The following is a 6,509-nucleotide window of genomic DNA, read 5'->3' on the forward strand; positions in this document are numbered from 1 at the left end:
AGGCTGGCACCTGTTTGGTGGTGATCTTGAGTGCCTTAAGGGAGGGAGGGGGGCAGCTCAGAATTGGGGAGTGTCAAGATCAGGGGTCCTCAAACTTTTTAAACAGGGGGCTCGTTCACTGTCCCTCAGACTGTGGGAGGGCCGGACTATAGTTAAAAAAAAAAAAACTATGAACAAATTTTTATGCACACTGCACATATCTTACTTTGAAGTAAAAAAACAAAACGGGAACAAATACAATATTTGTGTTTGCATGTGGCCCGCGGGCCATAGTTTGAGGACCCCTGGTCAAGATGGTAGAGCCTGGACCCACTCCACTCCGACCCACTCCAGCACAGTTCAGTGGTTGGAAATAAAGGGAAAGGAAAGGTCTGGAAGCTGATTGAATAGAAAAGGTACTTGTGCCCTGAGGCCCTGGGCAGGTGAGACGGACACTTCCGTGGGATTGCGGAGCCTGATGGGGTTTTCTGGTCTGTGGGGAAGAAGAGCATCCGGGAGAATGTCACCCCCTTCCTCCCCGCAAGGCCCTCAAGATCACCACCAAACAGGTGCCAGCCTGTCCCTGAGCCCTGGTGGCTTCTGGGCAAGGTACTCATTTTTCCTGGGCCTCTCCCAGGTATAGGGGAGGCGTTCATGTTCTTAAATGTGGCTTTTCTTTTGCTAATCTGATCTTATATCAATTAACTTATTAAATCAGCCAAGGAACTTGGGAGGGTGGGAGGAAGCATGTTCTGTCCCTACAGCAGCTGCCTGTGGGCCAGACATCAGGGGAACTCAAGTGAGCATCCCAGGAAAGCCTGAATCCTCCCCAGCCCCTGGCCACAGCAGCTGGCCCAGGCCCCAGTGCCTGGGTTGTGGGTAGCCTTTGAGTGACAGAGTGCCCAAACTACGTTGGTGGTTGCTTCTGGGGGCTATGGTGGAGAAAGCCGGAGCCTGGTAGTGGCAAGGGAAGCCAGGGCACCTCACATATGAGTGTCTTTGATCTGGCCCGGCTCTCATGCAGGGAGGGAGCCCTTTGGCCACTGAGTCTAGTTTCTATCATGCCCCATAGGTCTCTGGTGATCTCCGTGTTTTTGAGTTAGAACTCCTAGAGCATTGCCCTTACTTTCCTGAGTGAAAGGGAAGAAGGGAAGTTCAGAGTTTGGATGCCCCAGAGCAGGAGCTTTAGACGGTCCGTCCTTAAAAGTCTCTACAGCTTGTTTCCCTTCAGGGTTCTACTGAATTGGATCCAGTTTGTCTGACTTTAAAGGGGCATAGAGAGGCTGGGCTACCAATGAAAAATCCAGTCAAACCCAGGAATCCTCTAAGCTGCTTTTTTGGTTTTGGAAGAGGAAAATATGGGGTTCCTCTAAGTCTCTCAGGGTTCATTAGCAGCCCATCTTTAGATATACGATGGCCAAGGTATTTTATGAGGTAAGCAAAACTGAAGCGTATCCTTCGAGACCTTATGTCCCCTTACAGCTAGCTGCTGCAATAGGTAAATTGTGTCCCTTTGAGAGTCTAGTAACGTCCTAGAGCATAAAAGTAAATCATCCAGCCCTAGCCGGTTTTGCTCAGTGGATAGAGCTTTGGCCTGAGGACTGAAAGGTCCCAGGTTCGATTCTGGTCAAGGGCACATGCCGGGTTGTGGGCTCGATCCCCAGTGGGGGGCTTACAGGAGGCAGCCGATCCATGATTCTCTCTCATCATGGATGTTTTATCTTTCTCTCCTTCTTCCTTCCTCTCTGAAATCAATAACAATGTATTTTTTTTATTTTTTTTTAAATTAAATCTTTATTGTTCTGATTACATTTGTTCCTCTTTTTTTCCCATAACTCCCCTTCTCCCAGTTCCCGCCCCACCCTCCGCCCTCACTCCCCACCCACTGTCCTCATCCATAGGTGCACGATTTTTGTCCATTCTCTTCCCGCATCTCCCATTCCCCTCCCCCCCCAAGAATAGTCAGTCCATTCCCCTTCTATGTCCCTGATTCATTGTAATCACCAGTTCATTCTGTACATCAGATTATTTATTCACTTGATTCTTAGATTCACTTGTTGATAGATGCATGTTTGTTGTTCACAATTTGTATCTTTACCTTTTTCTTCTTCCTCTTCTTAAAGGAAAACTTTCAGCATTTCGTATAATACTGGTTTAGTGGTGATGAAGTCCTTTAGCTTTTCCTTATCCGTGAAGCTCTTTATCTGACCTTCAATTCTGAATGATAGCTTTGCTGGATAAAGTAATCTTGGTTGTAGGTTCTTGGTATTCAGCACTTTGAATATTTCTTGCCATTCCCTTCTGGCCTGCAAAGTTTCTGTTGAGAAATCAGCTGACAGTCGTATGGGTATTCCCTTGTAGGTAATTGAGTCTCTTTCTCTTGCTGCTTTTAAGATTCTCTCTTTGTCTTTTGCTCTTGGCATTTTAATGATGATGTGTCTTGGTGTGGTCCTCTTTGGATTCCTTTTGTTTGGGGTTCTCTTCGCTTCTTGGACCTGTAAGTCCATTTCTTTCACCAGGTGGGGGAAGTTTTCTGCCATTATTTCTTCAAATAGGTTTTCAATATCTTGCTGTCTCTCATCTTCTGGCACCCTTATTATTCTGATATTAGTGCGCTTGAAGCTGTCCCAGAGGCTCCTTACACTATCTTCGTATTTTCGGATTCTTTTTTCATTTTGCTTTTCCGGTTGGGTGTTTTTTGCTTCTTCGTATTTCAAATCTTTGACTTGATTCTTGCGCTCCTCTGGTCTGCTATTGGGTATAATATTCTTTATTTCCGTCCGTGTATGCTTAATTTCTAGTTTCTTTATCGTAGCATCGAGGGTCTCATTAGTTTTCGTGAGGCTCTCCTCGAGTTTTTTGCAAACCCTCAAAATTGTGATTTTTAGCTCCATATCCTCCATTTCTGTCATGTTTTTTTGTCTCCGCATTTTTTATGCCTTCTTGGTGCACCCCCTTGTGGTCTTTGTGCGCAGTCTTGTTCTAGTTAAGCCCAGATTGTTGTAGTTAATACTAGAGGGATTTGACCACCAGGCTGACTGGCTGCGAGAATCAGCTGTGTGGAAAACTTCTGTCCTCTGGGAGGTGCTAATCTAGCCTTTGCCTGAAGCGATCCAGCAAATGGCTCTGCGCAGGGCTTGGGCGGGGCGGGATCAACAGGGCGGTCGGAGGGAGCAGTTATGGCCGCTCTCAGTCCCGTTCCCAGAGGCTCTGCTTCTCAGAACCCCGGCAGCCGCTGCAAACCTCGGAGAGAAAGCTGCCCTCAGGTTCCAAATGATGCCGGATAATCCTGCTTCTCCCGTTTGAGTCTGGGTCCCTAGAGACTCGCCCGGATCTGGAGCCCAGAGTCTGAGACTCACTCCCGACCGAAAACGACAACCGCGCCCTCAGCCACCAGCCCGCTTTCGCGCGCACCTCGGTACCTTTGTATTTTCCACACTGCGCCTCCTCTGAGCCTCCTCTGCATTGTCTTTCCTTCTAGTTGTAGAGTCTCTCTTCAGCCAGCCTTCCTGTGGTTCTGGGTGATGTCCGTTCCGTCTTTTAGGTGTATTTTTGAAGTGGTTGTTTGCGGCAGCAGTCTCCGGTGTTTACCTACGCCGCCATCTTGGTCTCTCTCAACAATGTATTTTTTTAAAAAGTAAATCATCCACATACTGGATTAGAGTGGAATCTCTAGGAAATGTAACATCATTTAGATCCGCTTTTAGTATCTGGGAGAAATAGGTGTGACTCTGAATATACCTGGGGCATCACAGTCCAAGTAAATTGTTGATCTTCCCAAGTGAAGGCAAAGAGATACTGAGTGTCCTTTTCTATTGGAATGCTGAAAAAAGCACTACATAAATCTATTACTGAAAAATATTAGCAGTCCACAGGAATAGCTGCTAATAAGGTATGTGGACTTGGAACCACAGGATTTCTAGTAATAACTATCCTATTTATAGCTCTGAGATGCTGTACATATCTCCATCCTTTCCCATTTGGTTTCTTTACTGGAAGGATAGAATTACAGGGGCCTGTACATGGAATTATAGGTCCCCTTTTATGTAATCTTGTTAAAGGGCTTAATTCCAGCCAGTGCATTGGGTCTTAGAGAATGCTGGTGAATATTAGGTAGAGGCAAAGTATTACCAATAGTTATTGAAATAGGAGTGGCTCACTTGATCTTGCCTATATCTGTACTGGAAAGGGCCCAAAGTTGCATTGGAATTTCCTGCAAAAAACATTCAGTTTCAAGATTATTTTCCTCTGGTGGGAGTTCCTTTAAAATCATTATTTTCCCAATTGGTTCAGTGTCTGATTCATTTAGTTCTAAATACATTTCACTCTTCCAGGAAAAGGATATGTGGCATCATGGGTTTCAAGAAAACCTCTCTCTATCAGGTGAATTGGGGCCGATTTGATCAGTAAGAATATATGTTGCCCCGTAACATCCCCTAGCTGAAAGGGGACAGGTTCAGACTTAAAAACAGTCATTGGTTGGTTAGATACCCCTACCATTTGTACAGAAGCTTTACCCTAAGGGAGAGGGAAACTTAAATGGGTAGGGTTAAGGGCAGATAAAGTGGCCCTAGTATCCACAAGGGCTTTAGTAACTTCTCCTTTGATGATAATTTCAATTTCTCCTAAAGTATCAGTAAAGAGAAGGGGAAGTATCCTCTCAAGATAAGCTTCCCATTCATTTAATTTAATTTTAAAGCTGGCTTTTTCTAATTGAGCACACAGAAAAATAAATTTGGAGGTGCCAAAAGGTCCCCACTTTGGCCATTTTAAGCTGATATCATTTTTAGTTAAATTTTCCCATTTTTGTGGATACTTGCAAGTTGAAATTCCATATGAATTGTACATGTACCCTGCTGGAGTGTTAACAGAGGGCTGGGATTCTTGGGGTTTATCAACCTTAGAGGTGCAATTTCCCATCTTTTAAAATTTTATTATTATTTTTGGCTATCTGCAGGAGTCTAGGCAAATTTTCTAGGGATGTTATGTAGTGGGTTGCAAAGTGTATTGCTTATGGGTTGAGCTCCATGAGACTCTCACACCTCATGTCCCAATTCAACCCTCTTACGTGTCTCAGTTTCTCTCCTAGATATCTAAAACAGCCAGAAGGGCTCGGGGCGCTGGCTTACCAGGCCTTATGGGCGCTCCCCCAGATGAGCCAGTCAGTTAATTACAGTGGAGTTGGAATTTCCTATGGGGCAGCCTGCATGTCATGAAGTATAACCTCTGACACCTCCACAAAGGTTCTTAGTCGCCTAAGAACACCCGAGAATCTGGGCAGGAGGGAGGATGTGCCCCTTTATCTTTGGAGCTGAACAAGTTCAGCTCTCATTTATATGGTGAAAGTTTTTTGCTCAGACTCTCAGAAAGCAATTCCAATTGAAGAGCCCAAATCAAAACCAGCCGCCTGTTTTTTCCTCCAGTCTTTTCATAGTCTGGGTTCTGTCAACCCTTAACCTTAGTTCCACCTCGAGGATTTTAAAACACAGCTCAAATAAAGCCAGACCATCTACCAAAGCAAGGGAAGGTCCTGGATCCAAGATACAACTCACCCAAGTTTACCCAATGGGCAGGGAACCAGCGGACTCAATGGGCCCTTTGCTGGATCTTAGCATCGAGCCCAGGTCCACTGGACAGTCCTGGGTGAGCTTCTTTGGAATGCTGCTGTTACTACTCCAAGTAATGTTAACGTACAAACATTCAAACCTTTAAATAATTTTTGTGAGTTTATTTGAGCCAAACAGACGACAATTGCTGGGAAGCAGTATCTCAACAGATTGGGATAATGCTCTGGAAAATGGAGGGTTTTTACCTTGTTTTTATAAATTACCATCAAAGGGGAAGACGTAAGTGGGTTACATGAAATCCACTGGTGACAGATTAGGGAGGTGGGAGAAAGCAAAGAGGGGAAACCTCTGGGCTTAGATAAAAAGTGAAATGATGGCCATATGCTTCTTTTACATAGATGGATACAGGATAGTTTATATAGTTAACAGTCGACCATTAACATGATAACAATAACAGTGAGGGAATTTGTGGTTTTCACCCTGGTGCCATTTGTTGTGCCCTGAGGGGTCTGGGAAAAGGGAAGTTACAAGTTACCCTGACATTCCACAGGGATGTTATCTTAGATACAGAGAGACAATAGACTCAGTAAAGATGGAAGTTGATCTTTGTCAGGGAAAATACTGGCCTAGGACATGACTACCCACTAGAAACTGCTTCTAGTTAAATGTTTAATTTCAGACCATCCTTTGTGGTTAGTTTAGGCCAGGGGTCCTCAAACTTTTTAAACAGGGGGCCAGTTCACTGTCCCTCAGACCGTTGGAGGGCCGGACTATAGTTTAAAAAAAAACCCTATGAACAAATTCCTATGCACACTGCACATATCTTATTTTGAAGTAAAAAAACAAAACGGGAACAAATACAATATTTGTATTTGCATGTGGCCCGCGGGCCATAGTTTGAAGACCCCTGCTTTAGGTCTTTGAGTTTGCACAACCGCCATGCAGGCCTTCCCTGAACTAGTC

The sequence above is a fragment of the Myotis lucifugus genome, unplaced genomic scaffold (assembly GCF_000147115.1).
Source record: "Myotis lucifugus unplaced genomic scaffold, Myoluc2.0 scaffold_1542, whole genome shotgun sequence".
Classification (NCBI taxonomy): domain Eukaryota; kingdom Metazoa; phylum Chordata; class Mammalia; order Chiroptera; family Vespertilionidae; genus Myotis; species Myotis lucifugus.